Genomic DNA, 23325 nt, shown 5'->3' with positions numbered 1-23325 from the left:
TTTTTTTGTGCAAAGACAACATTCAGGAAGAAATGGGAATTCTTTCAATAAGGACAATGTTCCCTAACATATTCATTTAAATGTCTCTTTCCATGGACTAAAACTATTCTAAACTATGTATAGTTTATACTATAAGCTATAGCTATAAAAGCTATTGTACTTGTGATACATTCAGAAATAGAAAGAAAGATGAAGAAAAAAATAAAAGGAACAACAAAAGCCTAGGAAAAAAATACACTCCAATTTCACAAATGATATTTATTAGGAAGATAGCAGGTAAATCCTCAGTATTTCAGCCTTTGGTATGGAGATTTTATCTGAACAAATCAGGCTTTGTTTCTTTCCTTGAAAACTGCAGGAAAGCTTTGCTGCAATTTTTTTTGTTCTTGCACTGTGGTTATCAGATTTTAGAAACAAAGCAAGACACACTTGCTGCTTGTCTTGCAACTTAGAACAAAATGACCGACAGACTAGGACTGAGATTAATTTTGTTTTTCTGAAACCTACTAACCTGAAACATTATATTTATCCACTCTACCTATCATTCGCAATCCAGACCTTGTGCTACGTCCAAATTACCACACAGTCATGTACTTACACTCCTCTTTTTAACTCCCACAGACCTTTTCCCRTCAAACAACTGGAAAAAAGAAGTCTATTAGAAATACCTTACAGCAGCAGATGGATGCTACTGATCTAGGTACCACTGACCGCTGCTTATCAAGACAAAGCAAGGAATCTCTCAGTGGTGTTTCCAAGTCAATTATAACTTCAGATACRTTTGCCAGAAGAGGGCCCCAGGACTCAGGAGATCTGCAGTCCTGGAAACCCTGAAAGGGTTTGAAATGAAAGGGAGATTCATTGTCTGTAATCCTGTAAGGCACCTCAGCACCCCGYGAAAACGCCTTTGTGCTCCTAGGAAGAGCTGTAAGATAAACCAGAGGTCTCTAGAGGAAAAAGGCCTTGCAGTACATTTGAACTGCTTTGGCACAGGAGAACAACTCTCTTTTTTGTGCTAACTGTGATTATTTTTTTAGTGACAGGCAGAATGAAAATTCACAAGGTTAAAGCCGATAAATGAATGAAAACAGAGGAAGTGGTAAGAGGAGAAAGAGCAAGAGGAAAGAAGCAGAAGAAATGACAGTTGTCAAACTTCATCACATCTGGATTTGTATATTGTTTTCTATGGTCAAACTCCTACTATGAGATGCAAAATCCAGTCTCAAATAATATAACARAAAGAACAAATTCCAAAACTGGAATGCTATATAGTCTACATTATGGTGGCGTAAATTTCTAAATGCAAATTTGGCCACGGTTAAATGAAATGTATCACCTTGCACCCAGAAAAAATCTTTTTCATATTTAATTAGCTATTATTAATAGATATTTAACGTCAGTGAGTGTTTCATGAGCCCCTGTATTTATCAAAAAAAGATGCTTTGATTTGGAGCAATATGAATCATAGTCTTATTACTTAGTATTTGATGTAGCTTTCTCATAAAGAAAATCTCTAATAATAGCAACCACCACAGTTAGAAGAGCAGTAACATCTTATTTCCCTTCCATACAAGTGTATAAAAAACAAACAAACTATTAATCCATAACTGCTCCCCTCCCCCTTTTTTCACAGATGTGTTTTTCTCCTTTTCACATGCTTTTATTATATTTTTAGGACTGTCAAAGAAAGAATAACCCACTTGCTGGGTTTGTTGCTGCAATTCACTGCAATGTTCTATAATATTCTATAATTAAGCCTTTATTCAATCAGAACTATGACCTCCCTTGGAGAAAGTGACTGTTGTAACCTTTAAAGCAGCATGGTAATTAATATTCAGAGCCTAAACACGTTCTAGCTCTTCTAGCAGCATCAGGCTAAAGCTGGTTGATCTTTGTGATTTTGAATTCTTTCCAAATGTACTAAAAGGTGACTGAGTGAAACTGCAATCAATGAATATCTGATGTTAGACAAACGAAGAATTTTTGTTTCCACACTTCTCTGCTGATTCTCATTAATTGCAAAAGCAAATCTTCCTAATTTAAAAACCAGTCATCAAAGCGAAGTGTCAACCCCACATGACACAAAATGAATTCATAAATCTTTCTTTTCTTGATGAGGATATATATGCATTCATGCTCTGAATATTGAATCAAAATATTTCTTCAGAGCCTTCTCAAGAAATTCAGGCAAGGAGTAACTATTTGTCCAGAAATACAGAACACTAACGAGAGGTTTTCTTTGTGCGGCCACTATGAAGATTTCATACCAGGATGTTCATGTGTTACTTCAAAATACTGAACAAAAATGAATGCAGCTTTGTTTTGAATCGGGGATTTATCTTTTGTGACCATTAGGTATATATTTTTAAATCTAGTAAAAATATTTTCAATTTTGTTTTATGTCATGATTGGGTATTCAAWCTATGAACTCAAAATCCCTCTGCCACGGTTTTGCTAGAATCCAGAAGTTCTTCTCACTATCCTAATACAAAAAAGGAAGGAATTACAACTTGAATGTGGAAAACAAAGAGTTTCCTCCACTTAATGACATGGAAAGGCATTAACTGTGATATTCACTTCTTGACTTTACAAAGCTTCCTCCTTTAAATATTGAATTGTAGAGGTGTCCACATGGCCCCCATTGCAAAATACCCTSGATAACAACAGCAGACAAACAGGAGTGTGAGTGAAGCCTCTCTGTGGGTGCATGGAACAACCAGAAGGGCCTGGAARGGCACCTGCTCCAGACTGGTAATGCTGACGGGGAAGATGCCCATCAGCTGGACTGAACAGGAGAGACTGCAAAGAAGCTATCTGCAAGCAGAGAAAAATCCACTGGAAAGGATGTGTGAAAGAAGCACAACACTTTGTAGCCGTGAGGAGAAGGAAGTGGGAACAGGGCAGCTCCCAAACGGGGCTGGACACTGCGAGAAGTCACCCCTGGCCTCGTGACCTCTGTGCAGTCCAGGCAGAGCTTTCCCCCRTGGGGTGTCTGCACCCARCTGGGRGCTGTCCATGCAGGACGGTCTGTGCACACACACGCAGGGGGTGTGCAGGGGCCTCATGGGGTGTTCTCCCGCGTGAGGGTCCACGGGGTAGTGGTGGCTCACATGCTGCTGTGGCAGCCGCGTCTCCCACAGGGAGATCAGAGGAACCTGTGCTCCTGCGGGCGCTGATGACCTGCGGAGCTGGAGGGCACCCGACCGTGCAAGTGTGTTTGCGTGCATGTGCAGGAATATGTGCATTTGTAACTGTTTACTAACCTTTCTAAGTGCCTGATGCTGTTGTACCCCTGATATATCTCCTAAAAGTATAGCTCACGGATTGCCAGTGAATTATGTGCCATTAATAAATCAATAAACTGCTTTTATCCTGATTTGATCTAAATCACAGGAATTTAGCATTTTTCCTATGGCTTTAGTTTATTAAAACAAACAGAAAAACACCATCATTTTATGATAATAAAAGGAAGCCTAAAGAGTTCTTGATTTGTTTTGCCATATGACTTACAATTAACATTGTCTTTTTTTTTTCTACATTCATATATAAAAAAGTAATGCTTCTTCAAAATGAGCTTTTTGAAGTAAAAAAACATTTTGATTTGTCTCTGGCTCTAATAATGGAAGCATCCAAGATGAAAGCTTTAGTTTTAACCAACTAAATTAGTTACAGTGAAAAGTGAAGATTGTAAGTGGAAATTACTGGGAATTTTCCTTTTCCACAGCCTTTAAAATGAATAGACTTGTAAGTCACAAGCTGTTATTTGTACTGTTTCAATAATGCAGTGAAGACACAAAGCTATGCAAACAGCTCCTTTGGATCCCACTTACACAAGAGGAAATCTCTAGCTCTATTCCTATAGTTGATTTTTCCCACTATGCCACTGGAATCTTACTGAGACACTAAAAACAAAACAAGCAGTGATATTTCCCCTGTACAACAAGAACTACTGAAAATTTATGCGGTAAAACAGGAGTGAAACTGCAGTGAGACACAGCCAGTGCCAATCCAAAATCCCCACAGTCCACCAGGCAGTTTTGTTGCCGCCYATCGCTTGCCTTGTCTCCTATGAGGGCTATGTTTGTGTTAGCAGGCATGGCAAACCTGTAAATGTGGGTCTGCAGAACAGAAAAGTTGTTGTCCGGGTTTCTTTATTTGCTCATTTTGGTTTTTACTTTGGACTAGCTGTTGTCTGGTCCCATGGACTGATCACTGGCAGGTGAAGCATTAGGGTGAGTTTGTCATTCAGTGGAGGTTYGTCTGCATGGAATCCAGCTTGTACCTTGCAGGACCACTCTGCGATATGAAACAACATACAAGAGGTAGGGACAGTCTGCAAGTTTCCTATGAAGATGCAGTTCTGATCTGAACTAAAACACTGGCACATACTCCAGATCAAAATGATAATCTTCCAGCTGCAGAATCTCAATGTGTAAGGAGCAGGCTCTGGTACAGTCCCACTTCAGCTGTGGACCTTGCTCAGATACATGGATAGTTCATGAGACTGCTTAACTATAAAGCATTTCACTTTATAAGATACTGGAAAGTACTCTATCCTAATACTTAGCAAATAGTATTCCCAACTAAAAGTTGGAAAAAATATATAATTTGGCAGAAACCATATGACCATGTCAAGAAGCAATAATTATTATGTCTTTGTGTCATGTAGAGCTCCAGATCAGAGGAGATATGAAAGGATGATTGGATCTCAGTGAACTTTAGCCATCTAAAAGTTCTGTCTCTAATATTATTTGTACTAACCTGACTGCTAATACAGGGAGACAAAAAAAGTGAAAACCCTCTAAAAGCAGTTTCAGATTTTCAAACATCTATCTTTGGAAGAGTCAAATTCTCATCACAAAGTAATTTTCTTTCTCTGTGGAAAATAGACAAACTTACCAACAGACAAAAGAACAGCTTAGACCTGTTGCCTATTGTTTAGGCAACATAAGATGAAATCAGCCTCTAACTGGAGAATAACGTCACCTCTAGTACTAGTGGCTCCTGTTGATCATGACAGAAAGAATGGAAATAAGGAAGATTCTGTTCTGCCTGTTATTGAGAAGAAAATACCGAATGACTCCCTTGACTTCACTGCAGCTATCCTAGACTTAATCAGCAGAGAAATGAAGAGAAATTTACTTCCATTTGAGGACACTTTTCATTGCTCCTACTTGCTCTAAAGTAGTTCTACAGAAAAGGAAATGTTTTATCTTTCAAGAATTACTAAGCAAGCCTTTTGCATGAATAAAAAAATCACTTTTAAAAGAACAGAAAAATAATTAAAATGCATATACTTTAGAAAAATAAAGAAAAAAAAGCCACCATGAAATTAAATACTGTAGATTAGGTCCTGAGAACTATAGCTTCAGCCTAAGAGATAAATGCCATCACCAAGATAACTGCTTTCCTGCAGCAATTTGCATTCATTTTATCCCTATGTGCTGATTTCTTATTCTTTTTAAATCATTCCAATAATAAAACACTATGACAACTTTCCTTTGCCAGTTCCCACACAGTATTAGCCAGTATTATATCACTGCAGGAAAAAAAACTATTYTTTATCTTTGTATTTTGGCCCCTGGGCCTAATCCATATCAAATCAATTTGATAGCTGGCTGAAAGCCTAAATTTCAGCTGTGAGTGTTCCTCCATTGCTTTGTGCCCTTTATTTTTCTTTTCTATTCTGTTTGTTTGCTCAAAAAGCAATGCTAGCAGGACACTGGAAACTGAGCTACACTTCTGTGTTCAGATTTTTTGACTGCTTCCTTACTCATCCTTCCACATCAGTCAGCAATGACACTTGAATTCCAGTATCAACACCAGCTGTAAATGAAACAGCAGCCTCCAATAACAAAGTTATATGTGATAAAAGTTACTGCTCTAAGCGAAGGCAACTATTGATAACACTTCTACTACATTGCATTATTTTAAAACATTTATTTTTTTACTTTCTCTTTTTAACTGTTAGCTAACGTATGCTCACTTCTTTCTCCTCTTACCATGTTCCCAGGGGATATACATAGTCACTTGGGTGTAAACATAGTTCTTTGTAGACATTGCCAGGGCGTAATAGGTTAGAAGTTATTAGAAACAGAAGGGGAACCTAGGGACAACTGAAAATGCAAAAGATTTTGCAGCTCTCTCTCTTCAGTAACTTTTATCAATAATAATAAATAAATAAGAAATAGATGCTTTCTCTTCTCAAGGATGAATGCTTTTGCACCACTCTAGTATCTCTTGGGAAATTTTTTGGTGTTCCAAATTTATACTGCAGTAGATAGACAGGACAAAATGCCTCAGTGAAAAGAGAAAAGACTGCTTTGGTGTATCAAAGCCAATATTTTCTTACTGTTTCAAAATAGTAGTAAAGTTTACAAATGCAAATCAATATTAGTAATTATATTAAATTCTTAAGAATTAAAAAAAATCACAATTCAGAAATATATTTGAATTTGATATATTTCGTTATATTTGTTTTTTTTTCACAAATAAATGAAAAAATCCGAATAATGAAGGTTAAAAACTTCATTCTCTCAAACATTTTAATAGCTACTACAAGAAATTTAAAAAGTACATCTTAAAATGAGGTACACTGTTTTCTGGAAATGAAATATTTCTGTTTTCTCCTTCACACATTTTTTTAAAAACAAAATGTTTAATTTATGAGCTGGACACAGCCCTTAGATAAAGACTAATGTCAAACTTAATAAGCTACACTGAGTAGCCCAGATATCACAGTGAGAAATCAATCATCAGGAAACCTGGACAAAATAAACAAGCTAGTGCATTATGACCCATTTATCTCCTCCTTTCTAAGCCTCTGCTGTATTCTCTCATCTCAGATTTAGTCTGATTTTATGCCTCTTCACACCTGCTGCCCAGACCTGTCTAGCCTGCCGCAATTTGTTTGGCAGACAAAATTCTCACAAAGATAGACCTGTACAAAAGCTGGCCAGAAACTATGACAATATAAGCAATATAAATAAGATACAAGAGACTACGCTTCAAAGCATTATCTTGTCTTCTTGGGTTTCATTTGTGAAACGCCAGAGCAAGGCATTTTTAAAGCAAAGAGCAAATGGCAAGTCTACAGCAGGGTTTTCATATTTTCTAATGGCTTTCGACTGTACGCATCACATTTACCACTGTAGAAGTGTATCTGTTGAACTCAAATGTTAAGATGTTCAAATCCACCAAGGATTACTGTGTACTTGGAGACCATAGCTGATCCAGGAAGTCTCTGAGATATAAATAGTTGGAGACTAGAAGACTATTAGAGGAATCTGTCAGACAWATTTGTTCTATGCTTAACCTTCCCTAACCATCTGCTAAATATCACCCCCAACAGTGCTTGGAGACCAGATGCTTGGCTTGATCATCAATTGGATGGAATCAATGTAGCTGCCACTACGGTTCCTTTATCATCCTATTCTCTGTGCTGCTTTTTACTTTGATTCTATGGTTAACTTTGACAGTGCAGTTTAAAATCTACTGGAAAGAGAGTAGGAGGCAAAAAAGAGTGATGCTGTGCTTGGCATACATTTAGTAGGAAGAAAAACACAACCGAAATTTCCCTGTAGCGTGAGGGACCCATGCAATCCTATCCGTATCATTTCTGCACAGACTTACCCTGGACAGAGAGATCCTGAGATAAGCTACGTAGAGAGTATGATAGGAGGACCRTAGAGTGGCCATATACGGGTCTGTGTAGAAATAATGTTAAAGTAGATAGTTCTTCATACCAAAACCAAAGAAATTATGCCTTTTCTTCAGCTGTAAAATTATGTTTTTCCTTCAGCTCTTCAGTTTGAGATCTACAGGTGCTACTTGCGAAGCAATATATATATATTTTTAAATATTCAGCAACTCAAGCACTCARATATTGTCTTCTGCTATAAAACATTGGTCACAGAAGGAAATTTCTGCGCTTTATGATCTCTTATCATGCTTAGCTCCAGATACGACTCATTTAATGTAAACTCAAAGTACAGTAAATGATAAGAAAATTGTAGTGAAAAAACTCAGCTTATAGTTTTCATATCATTTAGTAGATTAAGTTTTAATATAAAGGATAGCAATGTCTTTAATCTAATTTATCAACTCAGGTGTAAGCAAGAAAAAAAATCTCTTATGATTCTACCTTGATGGATTCTTTCAAATTACTTCTATTGTGAAGACAAAACCTAAGTCTGCTTGTCTACAAAGAACAGCTCATTACCACATGTGGTACAAAAGAATAGGTCAGCGAGAAGGTGAAGTGAGAATATTATGATTTGTTTCTCTATTACTTCAGTACTGAAATCTAAAGTGTGCYCTTCGCAATTAAGGAGAAAATCTAGCCTTAAATACATAAAAGCCCTTTGAAAATGTCCTAGATCTCCTGCGTTTATAAGAACACTTAGGGAAAAAACAAAGAGAAAGACAGTAGGATGCATTTTAGCAAGTTTTGAATAGGTGTATATATATATATATATATATAAAACAGGGAAAAGTCTCTTAAAAAGCATAAATTTAACAATGCATTAGTGAGGTCAACAAGCCTCCTTTAGTTAAACCACTGTGCTATTTCTACAATAAAATGCTTTTAATGAATCCAATTGAAAATTTGTACATGATACCTTAATGCTTTTAAATTTGCCTCATTCAATGTAAAATGTTCTGAAACTACTGCAGGTTAGGCCAATGAATGTTATCTAAAGTATTAGAGATTAAGGATATACTCAGCATTCAATTCTATTATCAATATTCAGAGTGAGTAGCATATAACTGTAAAAAGTGTCACTGARGAAGCTTTTGCCATTTGATATGAACATAGGTTTTTAAAAAATAGTCAATTAATAAAACAACAGAACACATTAATTGATTTATTGTTTTCTTTCTTACTATTTACCCAAGTGTTCACAAGCTAAACATGCCATTATGAAAAATATGATCAACAAGGCAGATCCTATGAAAAGATTATTGTAGACTGCATTATAAACAGCCTTTTTTTTTTTTTTTTAAGAAAGAAAGAAAAAGGCTAAATTCAATCAATTGATCTAAGAAGATTGTTGCTGGGGGAGGAAAACTTAAAAACCTTGCACATGTTGGAGGAGAGACTTACAAATACATGGTGTAGTTAGGTAGTCTATGCTTATGAACTATTCTCTAACCACCAGTCTAAATGATCACTTAATAAATGAGAAATGCATAGCAAGTATATAAAATCAAATGAATAATCTATTCATTATTCCATAGGCAAAGATCTCCATTCCCAAAGCATATGCTTTGATCATTTTTGGTAATGCCTATTTCATCAAGAACAGACTGTGTTCTGTAGCTGTGTGACAGCTGTAAAGAATTATTATTTTTTTATTATTATCAAAAATATATGAGCCTTATACATGAAACCAAGACTTAATTAACATATTTTTAAATTAAGCAATCAATTGCCATCCAGGTACAATATTTTTAAGGAAGAGACAACATCTTTAGCTGGCCATCCATATTAGAGAACAAYTAAAAGGACACAGAGAAAAAAATTACTTATTGTAAAGTCACAGATATCAAGCTTACCCAAGAAGAATGACAGGAAAGTTAACCTGCATGACACAAATGTCAACCAGCTGCAAACACAGCAGCTTTATTTAATAATAAACTTCAAAMGATTTGCATCTTTTGCAAAAGGATTATAGGAGATTAGGCATATATATATATATATATATATTATATATATATATATATATTTGCTTGGAAAAACACCAAGTAACCAAGTAGACAATATTATTAAGTAGCTGCAAGTCTGCATGACTTGCAAAAAATGAAAAATAAGAGTTCATCACTTTAAGAACTTCATTGAGCTATTTTTTGTTTAATATCTAAAAAAAAGCTACCCAACAGATTTATTGTTATCGAACAATGCTATTTTTGAGAAAAATAAAATTGCTCTGTAAACCCATAAGTTTCTATTGAACTGTAAAGAAGCTCATTGATACAGAGATTTCTGTGCTGGTGGATATGTGGTTGGTATCAYGATATTATTGGACCATACCTCTGCGAACATGTGGGTGTACTTCTTAAAGCCAGATGTATAGTAATATTTAACAAAATTAAAAGTTTACCTGAATGGCTCCCCCTATGAATCCTGTTGGCAGTTTAGGAAGTAACCACCAACACTGACATATATCTCTTGACTCTTATCTTCTTGTTGTTTAGCCACATCTATTCCTATAAAACTGCTCTTTGATCTTTAATAAAAAGTGGCTGGGAATGCACAGCATTCAGATTGTCTGACCTGAAACATCTGTAGATATGTGTCCACTAGCTCCAATGGAAAGATACTTGGAATTACATGTTTCCGTATCTAAAATAACACTGTTAGGCTGGGTAATGCATACAGCAGAGCAACCCTGATTCCGTGAACTTGATGCTTTCAAGGCAGATTCATACTGATGCAACAGATATCCTACAGGTAGCGTGCCCAGCTCACACAGTAGTGCTGCTTCTCACAGAATGAGGAGCAGGATTCGGTGGATGGCAACAAAGCTGGAAGCAGGACAATGGATGTACTCTACATTGTCACTACAGTAGAAAAAAAGGGGTCACACGGAAGTAAAAACAATATGGCAAGGGTCACTCCGTTTCTGAGACAAATTGTGGCCTCTTACAGATACGCCTGTTCAGTGAAGTTACAATGCCATTACCACCATCCTAGAGAGAGGTAATAGGCATTTACAGATCAGCTTCATCCATCTTCCTTGGAAATGTGCAGAACGGATGATCTAGCAAAAGAGTTTTCAGTGAGACTTGRTGCCAAAACTGCCTCCGTGAGCGTGCAAGCAGTTGGCATGCACTGTGTTTTCCAGTGGGCTGACCAGCTGTCAGAATGGCTCCGTTATCMACAGGGACATGCAGGTCAGTTGCAGTCTTGTTCTCAACTTGAAATACATATCGCCCAAAGGAAGGTGCATCTTTGTGCCTCAGTGTTCATGTTTTTCATGTATGTCTCAATTTGAACATAAAACGAAATATATAATTGGAAGGATGGATGCATCAAAAGTACCAGGAAATGGAGGACCAATAGATATTGAATAAGCAACACACTGCATAAGACACCTCATTAAAAATAATTTATTTTCATCTGTTTAGTTTAAATGGACTACTTGTAGAGGTAAGCATTTTGTAAATGCAAAAAGTAGGACAATGCAAGAAAGAGAAAGAAGTAGGTAATAAAATACAGCAAAACCTTTCCCTAATAGCCAACATGCCTTCATTTATCTGTTAGAAAAAGCTATGTGTTTTCAAATACCAGATTTCTAATGAGGACTGACCATTTGGAAGGGCRCAGCAGTTAACAATTGATCATTAATGTTGGTTTGCATCTTAGCTTACTTGTCTTCTGCTCCATGGACAACTGTCTCATTTTCTAAACGCCATTCTCAGTAAGAAGAAGCAGACAGTAGGGGGTTACCTCACAGGGCTGTGTGCCTTTCGATTGCCATCCAGGTACAACGGCCATTCCCCTAAACTGGCAAACAATGCCCAACATTCAGACTACTTACTTTATACAATTGAAAACTAACTTTTCCATTTTTTCAATTAGAAATATTAAAAGACATGTAGAATATAGAATACTAGCTTCAGAATAAAAATGTATTAAAATTAAAATTATTTTTTTTAGTTTAATAACTTTTTCATCAAAGATATGAAAAATTCATCATTTTCAGGCTAAAAGCTACAGAGCAAGAAATCTTCTTTTTTTATCTAAATTAAAATGGAAGTAAGTATACCAAGCTGAAAAAAAGAACAAACTCCTCATTTTCTAGTTGGAAACATTTTTGTATAATGTTTTGTTTCAGAGTTCAAGGCTCTAAGGGAGAATAACTATATGGCCCTCTAATAACAGCAGGATATACTTAAAGAATGACTGCTTTTTCACCATGAACTTGAGAAACAGTAGGTACATTGGCCACAGGCAGAAATCCTCATACTTCTTTTACATATCCAGAAACTGTCCAGTTTTCGTGGCTGTTTGTTTGGGTTTTTATACTTAGGAAGAATACAAGTGCAGAACTGTAATGCAAATGCTTTCTTTTATCATCATAGATTAGCTGGCCCTGATGCAATAGTTTCTGGCTTTCAAATGTTGCTGAATGAATAATTSCTGGTACATTGGGGCAGGTACATTTGCATTACAGTTCTGCACTTGTATTCTTCCTAAGTATAAAAAACCAAACAAGCAGCCACRATAACTGRACAGTTTCTGGATATGTAAAAGAAGTATAAGAAAGCATCAGAGTTAACTCTTCTTTTAGCAAATAGAGATTTTATGTTTGTAATATTCAACTGCTTTGAAGCCTGGACACTCATCGGTGCCCTGTGTGGGAGCCATGAATTCATTACAGATCAGTTCTAGATCTTGTCTTCAAAAACATTCTTTGAAATTTAGCGAAGCAAAAGGGTTGTTGTTAATAAGCACACAGAAAACAAACTCAACTGGTACTCAGAGAAAGGTAAACTGGCTGTTAGTTCAAATAAAGCACAATTTTTCTACCTTCCATCATAATTTTAATTTCTAAAAATGTTRTACTAGTAAGCAAAACACAATTCATAAACATTTATTTTGTGTAATAAATAATACTATGTTTATTTAGACTCACATAAAAGTTGAGTTTTCATGATGTGGATTGCTGTGGATTTTTAGATCATCAGACTGTCAGTGYTCACTATTAAATTGATAGCAAATTGTTTAGGATTACCAAGCATATTGCATTATTTTGATCYTAACAAATTATTATTGACTTCTTTATAGAACAAAGCTGATAATGGCATTGCACTTGTTTATTTCTGATGGGTACCTTTATATAGCAAGGTATCAATAACCTGTAAACTAAGTAGCATTATGTTCTGAAAGCTGATATAACATGCAGTAGGATTTTCTGAGGAATTAGAAAAATCAGTTCTGTTCATAATATTTGACTAGAATTGGTAATATCCTTAATACTTAGAAAAATGCTTGACTCCTTGACAAAGTACTAAGGGACTGAAGAGAAATGAACCTTACTGCTTGCTGGTCTGACAGTGACTAATCACCAGTTTGACAAAACCTTAAATAAAATTCCTGGGAGCCAAAAATAGACTCGAAGAGAAAGACTATTACTAAAATTCTTTTTATGCTACATACTCTGGATATATCTTGTAAAAGAGATTAATAAGTACACTATACAGACCTCTTTGAGAAAGGCATAGCACAAATGGTTTCCAGCTGGAGTAAATGATTCATAGCTTTTTATCCTGATATACTAGGTTTTCAGTCCTATGTGCTCCCTTAGAATGCAATTTCTAAGATACAATACATCATCTAAAATACCTGCTGCAGAACCCAGTTTTAGTAAGTGGATGCAGACAAGATGTTCCACTTAAACAACAACAACAAAAAAAMCCCCAGTGTTTTAAAGCATAAGATTATACAGGTTGCAACAATGTTATGCCAATTTTCTTTGGCATCAGTTTTTAAGAAAATCCTGAAAATAATATATTTTCTGGCCTTCTAATTTTGTTCCTTTTTAACGTGCTTCACAATGTGGTTAAATTTACTTTGGGTTTAATCCAAGCTAATCGGTAGATGAGGCTGCAAACTGTACGAGGTCTATTGCTGACAGCCCAAAATGGCTGGACTCAGAGGGATGAGCTCTGGGTGTAGTTAATCTTTTCCAGTGCAAGACTGGTTGACATGCAAGGATGAATTAGGTGTCTATATCCCAAAGTTAGACCCTATCTCTGCTAATTCTAGAGCTATAGCTGAGCTAATTAGGCTGTCATAAAGCTTAAAGAGCCTCAAGCTCTTGCTGAATTACAGGGCTCCCGGCAGCCCTTCTGATGCTGGTGAGAGCAGCGTTGCTCCCAAGTCTCCCTTCCCTCATAAGCCTCATACTTACTAGGTTTGCTCTGAGTGGTTCACTAGGCAGCTGCAGAAAGGACTAAAGTTAGGTTTTTAGAAAGCCAAAAGTGTTTATGTACTTTTGTCTGCACCTGCTAGCTAAAACAGGGCTTCAAAAAACTTGAATCAGTTCAGGTATATTTCAGTGATTATATGAACAGATTTCTCTAAATCCTAGTAATATGCTCAAAGTGTACATATTATTTTGTGACTTCTACTGGCAGAAAAAAAGTTCTACATGCACATTAACTTCCTTTTAAAGAAGCTTTTTATAAAACTATCTTTTCTAAGAAGTCTTTGACACTAAAGTCCTCAGAATATATTAAAATAGATTGTCTCAGATTAGTTTTGTACATCATGAATCTCCTGTGAGAAATAAATGGATTTAAATAATATGCTCCAGCATTCATAGTTCTGCAGGGCTTCTAACAAAGTGATTCAAATCAATTCTCCTGCACATTCACACACACAGAATATTCAGAACTGAGTTTCTAAGGAGTTTATAATGACTGTAGAATTATTAGGTGCCAAAACCACCCTTCTGAAAAAGAATAAAAAATAAATAAATAAACCCCCTCTTAACACTTCCGTATCCCCTATAATCTATTTTAAACATAGAGATCTGAAATATTTTAAAGAATCAACTAAATGTCTATATAATGACAGGATCTGCTAAGCAGCCATTTTAAGTCATAAATTCCTTCTTTTCCCTGAACTGAGGCATTTCTTCAACTTGAACAAATTGTAGCTTAGAGATAATAATAAGGTATGCTCAAATCAATGAAAACATGAAGTTTTTTCTTTATTTTAATTGATCATTTCTGAAGTTTTCTATAAAGCCCTAAATAAATGTGGAAGGTAATAAACAGTCTTGCCTTAACACATTATCATAACAGGTCAAATACTTTTGCTGTTTTGTACCAATCTTGATCAATATCTGATGATATATAAGAAATACAAATTATTCATCTATCTTTGCAGTTTTTATTTCTGAACTAAATATCCTTTTGAAGATTTAGCACCACATTCAGTTAGGTTTTATTCTCAATCATACTATGATCTGTATACAATCATAAAAAGAAATTAGAGATGGAAAAGGGCTTATTCAGTCAAATAGTCTATGATACTTGCTCCTGAAGGAGATTGCCCTACATACTGTTTACTTTTACTGATTTGACAGTATTTTTATCCTTCTATTTAATTATTCATGCTGCTGGTACTTTTCTTTCATGGTTTTGTCCTTATTAAAGTTGTAATAACAGCTGAGACAAGGGTTAATGGTAAAAATATTATGAAAGAACCAATATGTAAATTTTGGACATTTTAATATATACCCTACCTACTGGTAGCTGAGCTCATGCTGCAGTTGTCATCATGTTGATGGCTATCACATAAACTTCCTTCTCTTAAGTGGTATATAATGGCTTCCTAATGGAATTACTCTGGGGCTTAGGGAGAAATTGGATTTTTAATGATTATATTCATAATTTAAAAAGGAAAATGACAATTAGATTTTTTAATCTAATCTCCTACATAATGTGGGATTTTCCCAATAGTATATTTGTACTTGGCTTTTTTTTGTATTTAGTTCTAAATAAAGCAAGCAATATGGCTTCTATAACTTCCCTGTTTCAGCTATACTTACTTATCTAATATCACAATGGAGTTTTGAAAATGGAATTAGTAGTGTATGTTTTATATAACTAAATCACTATAAGAGCTAACAATAATGAATTATTATTCTCTAGTTTTAAAAGTGACTTTTATGAAACTCAGAATAAATTTACTTTGTTCAGTCTCTTTTTTTCTTTATTCATTGTACTGTTTACCTAGCCATGGAGTGATTTCGATAATACAGTGCGACACCTAGAAACACCAGGATAAAGTTGTTAAACTTGAGCACACATTCTGGGGCTTCTAGGCATCTAGACATTTTGAGCAACTATTGCTCAAAATCCACCCCCTTCCCCCCAGCAGGATACATTCCTGATTATTTCTGTGAGACCACTGAAAATCATCCAGTGAGGTCCYTTCCTCTCAGAGGTGATTTTGGGGGTTATACTTCCCACTGCTGCTGTTAGAAAAAAATCACAAGGGTATTCGGAGTTTGTCTTCAGCAAAACATGCGAACAGTAAGAGGAACTTATTCATACAGAATAACTTTAGCAGGGGAAGATTAATCTGCACGAATTTTTCTATAGTTATTGCACAGTCTGTCCATTACCAGACTTTAGTTTGGTTATCCTGCTGAGATAGTCAGATCTGCTGAAATTATTCTCCATGGCAGAAAATGTATCTCAAAAGCCTGAAAAGCCTATCATTAAGTTAGGTTATAAAAACATAAATATTAATTTCTTGGGGCTGTTTTCATATCTACAGCTTTTTTTTTTAATAGTTAGAGATTATGACAAAAGTCCTGAAAGAACWTATAAAGTATATAAGAAAGCCAAATTTGCTTCTGGATTTACACATACACATCTTATTTTGTGAAATAAAAATGTATTTGATGAGAACATGGACTTCATTATTTCTATACTATATTCTTTTCTTTTGGTTATCAAACAGATATTACTTGCTATGAGAAAAAAAAAAGTTCAGAAACTGTTTAGTGTTAACATTTTGAATATTTCAAACTGTTACTAGAAAAATCATGATTTTCTATTTGTTATTTTTAACCAAAGAATGCAACAAGAAACAAATAATGGTCTCTTTAGAAAACAGGTCTGAAGACTGAGTTCACATTCTGCAGTCTGCAGTTTTGGTAAATCCCTTTGTATCGCTTTCTGTAGAAAGCCAGAAATGAATGTTTGTTCCCTATCCTTTGATTATGGGAATTCTTAAGCTGGAAGAGAAGAGAGAAATGGTGCTTGAACAGAATGAAACCATCTTCAAATATCTCCTCAATATCACATGTACAAGAATATAATCTTAAAATTAAGAGATTCTCAGTCCTTTAGAAGTTAGGAATAATGTTATCATCGACAACACTGAGAGTATATTCAGTGCATTTTGCCCATCCCTAAATTTTTGCTCAACAGAAACCAGAAATCCCTAGGAATAACTAGATAGATACAACATATTTTCCCTTCAGTCTCTCATACTTCTAAAGAATTCTGACAACAAAGCATTAAGTGCTAAATAACCTGAAAAAATATATTATTTGTGAATTTGTTTTCATATTTGCATCCTCAGAAATAACAATTTCTGGTGTCTGCATACATCTCTGAAAGGATAAAATTATTTTTCTTAGATGAACAGAACAGAAGTGAAGGTAAGTAACTTTATACCAAATGTGTCTTACTGTTATGCTACTAGAGGCAAGTGTAAAAAAGCATTTTCATATTCCAGTTGTACCTTGTTGAAATTTTTTACTAAATCTAATTCTTATTGACCTTTTATTCAAAAATATAGCTTTGTTTCTTTCAGAGAGTAAACCAGTCATTTATTTCTTTTGCAGTATTTGCCTATTAAAATAGTTATTTACTATTATTCTCTATTGTAAAAATGGAATGATTTTGTGTTGCCTAGAGACAGAACAGAAGGCTACTTTATATTATTAAAATATACGAACAAATAAAGCAATCACAGATGAAAATTACTTACTCTTTATTCTAAGTTTGTTTACCCTTCTGTTTAGTGATTGCTTTTTCTTTTTTATTTTTTTTTCACCATCACTTTATATATGGTGACAATAAACTATTCTTACTGAAGATAGCAAAAACCTTAGCAGTTTACTGGATTTTATGGTCTTTTCTTTATATTCAAAGCATTTCACCAGATAATATTGTAAATGGACTATTGTCCCCATTCACTAGATCACTGGCACAAAGACAAGGCTGAGCTATGCAATCTCTGCCACTTTACTTATTGCTCTAGTTTTATTTGGATGCAAATATGATGCAATATGATGTTCTTGAAAAAACACAAAATTATTTTAAGATGTACTTTCCAGCTTACATCATAGGACAAACATAAGCAAGTACCATTTGTGTAAGTCTATTCTGAATCAAAATAGTCATCATAAAATGAAAACAAACCCAATAGAACATATTATTTCAAATGCATGTTTTCAGATATCTATAATTTTTTTATTGTTATTATGTAAAAAATGGTAATTCCCTTCCTGGTTTTCAACTTGAACTATAACTTTTTTTCTATGTATGTTTTCTACATGTTTGTGTATTTCTACATTTTTCTCTGGTACAGAGACAATTGCCAGTGGGCAATTATATATACATATATATAGTTACACACATATACATATGTGTATATATATATAGTGTTCATTAAATAGCAAATAAAAAAAATATGTCTTTCATTAAACATTTCTACCTGCTGAGTGGAAATTTCTAGGAAATGTAAGCAAATTAAAGCTCTAAACTAGGAAAAGGTAGCAGACCCTATTCACTGGACTGTTTGCTTGTTTCCCATGGGAATTTAAGGAGTAATGTAGATGCAATCTGTAATCTTCTTCCTCCTACAACTGCTTTCATCACCAGATAGCATATGGTTTCTGTTTGCCTCTTTACCTTCTGGCTCCAAGACTTCTTCAAGCCTGCCTGAATAGTTACTCAGTTTACCAGAAAAATTAGAGTCTGTCCTCATTCCAAATAAATCCTTGGGAGCTGAATAAATGAGAAACTAGTTTTTCCACTTCTTTGGTGAATACGTTATTACTAGATTATGATGCTCAAGGTGGGCAGACAGTTGTTTCTGTATGCTGCCTTCCACTCTGTGCAAGTCAGAGTGTCCTAAGAGGGAAGGTTCCTAGTGGTGCCTACCTTCAGTTGCATGGATTCTTCATCTTAACTTAGGAGACACCTAAGTTAGGCAAAGTGAATCTTTTCTAAAGTCTTCAGAGCTGCCCATGTTTCTCCATTGACTGTAGTAGAAACTTGAATTATTTTTGAAGAATAGATCCTAACTGTGGACTCAAGCATCTGAAAGGTCCATGAGGTAGTATCTCAGTTTATCATCTAAGCATGCACAATTAACTTAAGAAAGGACTGCCATTCAGGGAGGCTGGAGGAATGGACCAACAGCAATCTCAACAAACTCTGCAAGGATAACTGCCAAGTCCTGCCCCATGGAAGGAAGAGCCCTTGCAATAACACAGGTAAAGGATGGAGGGGCCGGGGAGAAGCTCTGTGGCAAAGGCACTGGGGTCATGGCAAGCAGCAAAGGGGACAACAGCACCCTGGACTGTATGGACAGGAGCACAACTAATCAACCATGGGAAGAGATTATCCTATGCAGCACTCATCAGACCATGTCTAGACTACTGCACCCAGATTTGGTACTCCCAGTACAGGAATCACAGAATGGTTGAGGTTGAAAGGGACTTCTGGAGATCATCTAGTCCAGAGTCCTACTCAAGCAGGGCCAGCTAGACAAAGAAGAAAGTCCTAGGCAAACTGGAGCAAGCTCAGCTGAGGCCTCCCAAGGTGGTTGGGGCTGCAGCACTTGTCCCATAAGGAGAGGCTGGGGGAGCTGGGCTTGCTCAGCCTGGGAAGAGATGGCTTTGGGGGCACCGAACAGCCTCCCAGTACCTATAAGGGGTCATCAAGGAGCTGGAGGCAGGCTCTTCACAGCAGGGCATGGCGGGAGGGAGAGAGACAACAAGTACAAGTTGAAATGAGAGCGTTTCAGGCTGCATATAGGGGGAAACTTTTTCTGTCAGCACTGTCAGGCAGCAGAGCAGGTTGCCCTGCAAGATTGTGTTGTCTCCGCCCTAGGAAGTTTTCAAGACCTGACTGGACACAGCCTTCAGCAGCCTGGTCTGACCTCAGAGCTGGCCCTGCTGGTGGCAAGGGGGGTTGGACCAGAGACCTCCTGAGGTCCTTTCCTGCCTGTACAAGCCTGTGATTCTATGAACACCTTATTTTGCTGGCAATACAAAACAAAAAAAAGAGGTCAATATCTATACAAATATATGACATACACCCTTCAGAAGTAATTTGCAGCGCTGCTTAGTATAACATTTTAAAAAGTAAATAAAAAAGAGTTAAGAGCTAACATCTCCACTTATTTCAAAGAGAACTTGATGAGTATTTTAAAAAGCCCACTCTTTTAGATTCATACATCTCTAAGATAAGGAGGGGTTTCATCTTGCATGGCAAGTGCTATATGGGTAAATAATATATGAGTTGTGGTTAAACAGCTAATGGTAATTGGTATTTGCCTAACAATTTGTGGAACCATATAAAGCAGCCTGGATATTGTGAATGTTCTTTCATGTGAGTTGTTTAGTTGTTTGTCGTCATTTACTGAATTTGTTGCATTATATAAAGAGACAATTCTGCTTGCATGCTACTTTGGGATCAAAGCAATGACTCACAAGTACTATTTGTCTGTTTTGTGACAACAAGTCTTTGTACCAATATTCTTACTGAAGATATCAGAGCTCCCAACAGGATGCAGGATTTTTATGGTGCTTTCTTCATTCTCTAACTATTTCATGGCAGGTCACCAAATATTTTTCTAAGTGGGTCATTGAGCCCATTCACAATTTTTCTTTTTTTTCCCTATTTTGATCCAAGATACAAAATACTCTTTTTTTTTTCCCCCTCTCACAGTGGTAGCCTCTTGAGAATGAGCTGCAGAGAAACATGATTAGTGCACAGATATGTGTGTGTGTGTGTGTGTGTGTGTGTGTGTGTGTGTGTGTGTATACATATATACATTTTTATCACATTTGTATATTTTCTAATACCAGACCACAGTGAACAAGGTATAGGAATGAAAACTAAACCAGGAAAATATCTCAATCCCCTAGACAGAAGCTTAAAGGTTTTTTCTAAAACTTGGTCTGAAACATTTAGCATCTAGATACACATATATATATTTCTCCTTTCTAGTTAGAAGATATATGAATCTAAGGATTTTTAGTTTTCATAGACTGATATGACAATTTTTAGTTCCTTGTTAGATCACTGTATCTATCGCTTCCAGAGACTTAACCTTTAGATGATATTCCATGCCACCTGGCAGAAAGTTTCAGCTACATAAAGAGCTGAAACTCTGAAAGTACCAGCTTCTAATTTCCCTTGTGCTTCTAGTTCCCAACTCTTTCACTTCATATTTTGGGATTTTTAAAAGTCCTATTTACACTGAATTTTGAAGACCTAATATTCATCTCAAAACAAATAAAACAAATGGTGATAATTCAGGTTAAAACAACAACAACAACAACAACAGAACCTTTTTGGACAGTTCAATATTGATGGACTTTACATGAAATTACTAGAAGACTCTGTCAGTGTTTCTTTTGGTATCTCTCAAATAACAAGTGCAATAAGTGCATGAGCCCCTATAGATTTGCTACTCCGGAACAGGGACTGATGGAAAAGGTGAGTATGAAAGAGAGATAAAGATAAATATACATGCTCTACAACCACATCCTTGCTAGCCTCTGTTGAGTACAGGCTTACATAGTCATTCTAATGATAGAACTGCTTTTGTCCTGCTCCCTCCTGTCTTCTCTTCCCCTATTCTCTGTTTTATGCCACATCAGCAAGAGACTTCACTGGAACCATGCCTTTGAGAATTAGAAAGTAGAACTCTCCTCCATTTAGAAATGGAGAATCTGAAGCAGAGAAGCTGAAAACCCAAGTAACAGAGAAAAATATTTTTAGAATTAATAATAGAATAAAGCATATAGCTCCCAGTCCTGAGCACAGCATGCTATAAAGTGAATGTTTTCATCAACGATTTGAAAGTAAATAGAAAATCACTGATAATAAATTTTGCAGATGACTGATGCAATGAGCAGACAGCATGAAACAAAATCATTTAGAACTCTGTCTGCTTTTTTTTTTCAAATAAAAAACCTTTATTTAAGGCAAAGTGCAGAGCTATATAGAGACAGGGAATGGAAGTCATAGCTACAGAATGTGTGCTAATATGAGGGAAGCAATGGACAGTATCCCGGAAATCAATGACTAAAAAAGCCCTAGGGTTTTTTAGAGCAACTGAAGAGAAGACTCCAGTGCAATGGGCTGATGCTATCTTTGGATATGTAAGCAGAGAGCAGTTTATAAGAAAAGGGAGATGACTTCATCCCTGCTAAGAACATGGCAATCCTTTCTGATTTTTTTTTTTTTAAGGTTATCAGTGTGAATGAGGGATAAGCCAAAAAAATGTAGGAACGGGATAAAATGACAGAGAGGAATAACAAGATTCATCTCTCTTAATTTCAGATGTAATCACTGTAGACAGCTGAGCTGGTCCTCTTGGCCTCCCTTAAAAGTCAATCCAATTCTTTAGACTCTGGAGTCCCAGTCTGCTTAGTTTTTGCACAAAGAAGATTGAGACATGACTTAACTGCAGTGTAAAAGTACTTTTCTGATCAGAAAAAAAATTGTTTACTTAGCAGGAGAAAGTCATAAAAGCAAAAAACAGCTATAAGCTAAAGTGAGACAAATTCAAATGAGGTATAAAACATGCAAGCTTTTTAGTAAGAGTAAGCAATGATGATACATTAATCTAATGGTTAGTGCACTATGTTGATTTCATATAGCCCCACTAAGAAGGAGTTTCAGGAGCATAAAATTTAAGAGTAGGATTATTTTACCTCGCAAAACACATCTCTGCCTAGTGAAAGGACACAACTATAAAGACGCTATTTGGCTGCAATACTTCAATTTCAATGGGCGCACCCGTTAACTTTCAGACTACCAATAAAGAAGGGAACTGAAGCTTATATTCTAGCCTAGGACCAGAAGATGACTGGTCTAAAATTTCTGCATAGCCATTAAGGATGGCATTCAGGGCTCTTTTTAGGTGAGGTGAATGGCAGAGCTGACACAGAGCACAGCAGAAGCAGTTACAGGGGAGTGTGACATTCTTGAGGAGGCAGAATTAAACTGGCAGCACTAAGTATTAGCATAAGAAATCACTCATCAGAAATGACCCTTTCATTAAACATTTCAATTCTGTAAATTGATGGCAGCTCCTTTTCCCTTCAGGAAGGAACCATCCTTCTTTCAATGGAATTTTCCCATTAGTGTATAATCACTTTATTTTGCAACTATGCTTTCCCTGATCAAATTTTTCTCTTCTTAAACTACTAAGTGCACCTGAGTCTGGGCACTGGGAGATGCTCAATGCAGCTTCCTGAACTGCATGCCCTAAAGGGAGGAAGCTGATCACAATATTGTGAAAGCACATTGCAAATATTCAAGGATATAAAAGAGGATTTTCATGTGGTAACCTATGATCACCTACACAACAGTCAGGGAACAATTTATCTCTTTATCTTGCCCTCTACAATTTCTTCAGGATAAACATTCAGCTGCTTTCCACCCTGGCATTAAATCAACAGTTCTTGAAGAAGTTATGTTTCTCAGAGAGTCTTTAAGTTTTGGGACATATCACTTTTCCTGGACCATACAACATAAACCAGT

At 35.9% G+C, this 23325-nt stretch overlaps 1 protein-coding gene across 1 annotated transcript in view; it reads right to left on the bottom strand.

Moving 5' to 3' along the window:
• The window catches only part of NLGN4X (neuroligin 4 X-linked), a 155533-nt gene that overhangs the window by 12083 nt on the left and 120125 nt on the right, over positions 1–23325 (bottom strand). The gene's annotated exons all lie outside the window — the stretch shown is intronic.

Source organism: Rhea americana, unplaced genomic scaffold, assembly GCF_003343005.1.
Source record: "Rhea americana isolate MKP2758 unplaced genomic scaffold, rheAme1 scaffold_7, whole genome shotgun sequence".
NCBI classification, from domain to species: Eukaryota; Metazoa; Chordata; class Aves; order Rheiformes; family Rheidae; genus Rhea; species Rhea americana.
The sequence above is the reverse complement of the archived record's forward strand: the minus strand, read 5'-3'. Positions and strand labels throughout refer to the sequence as shown.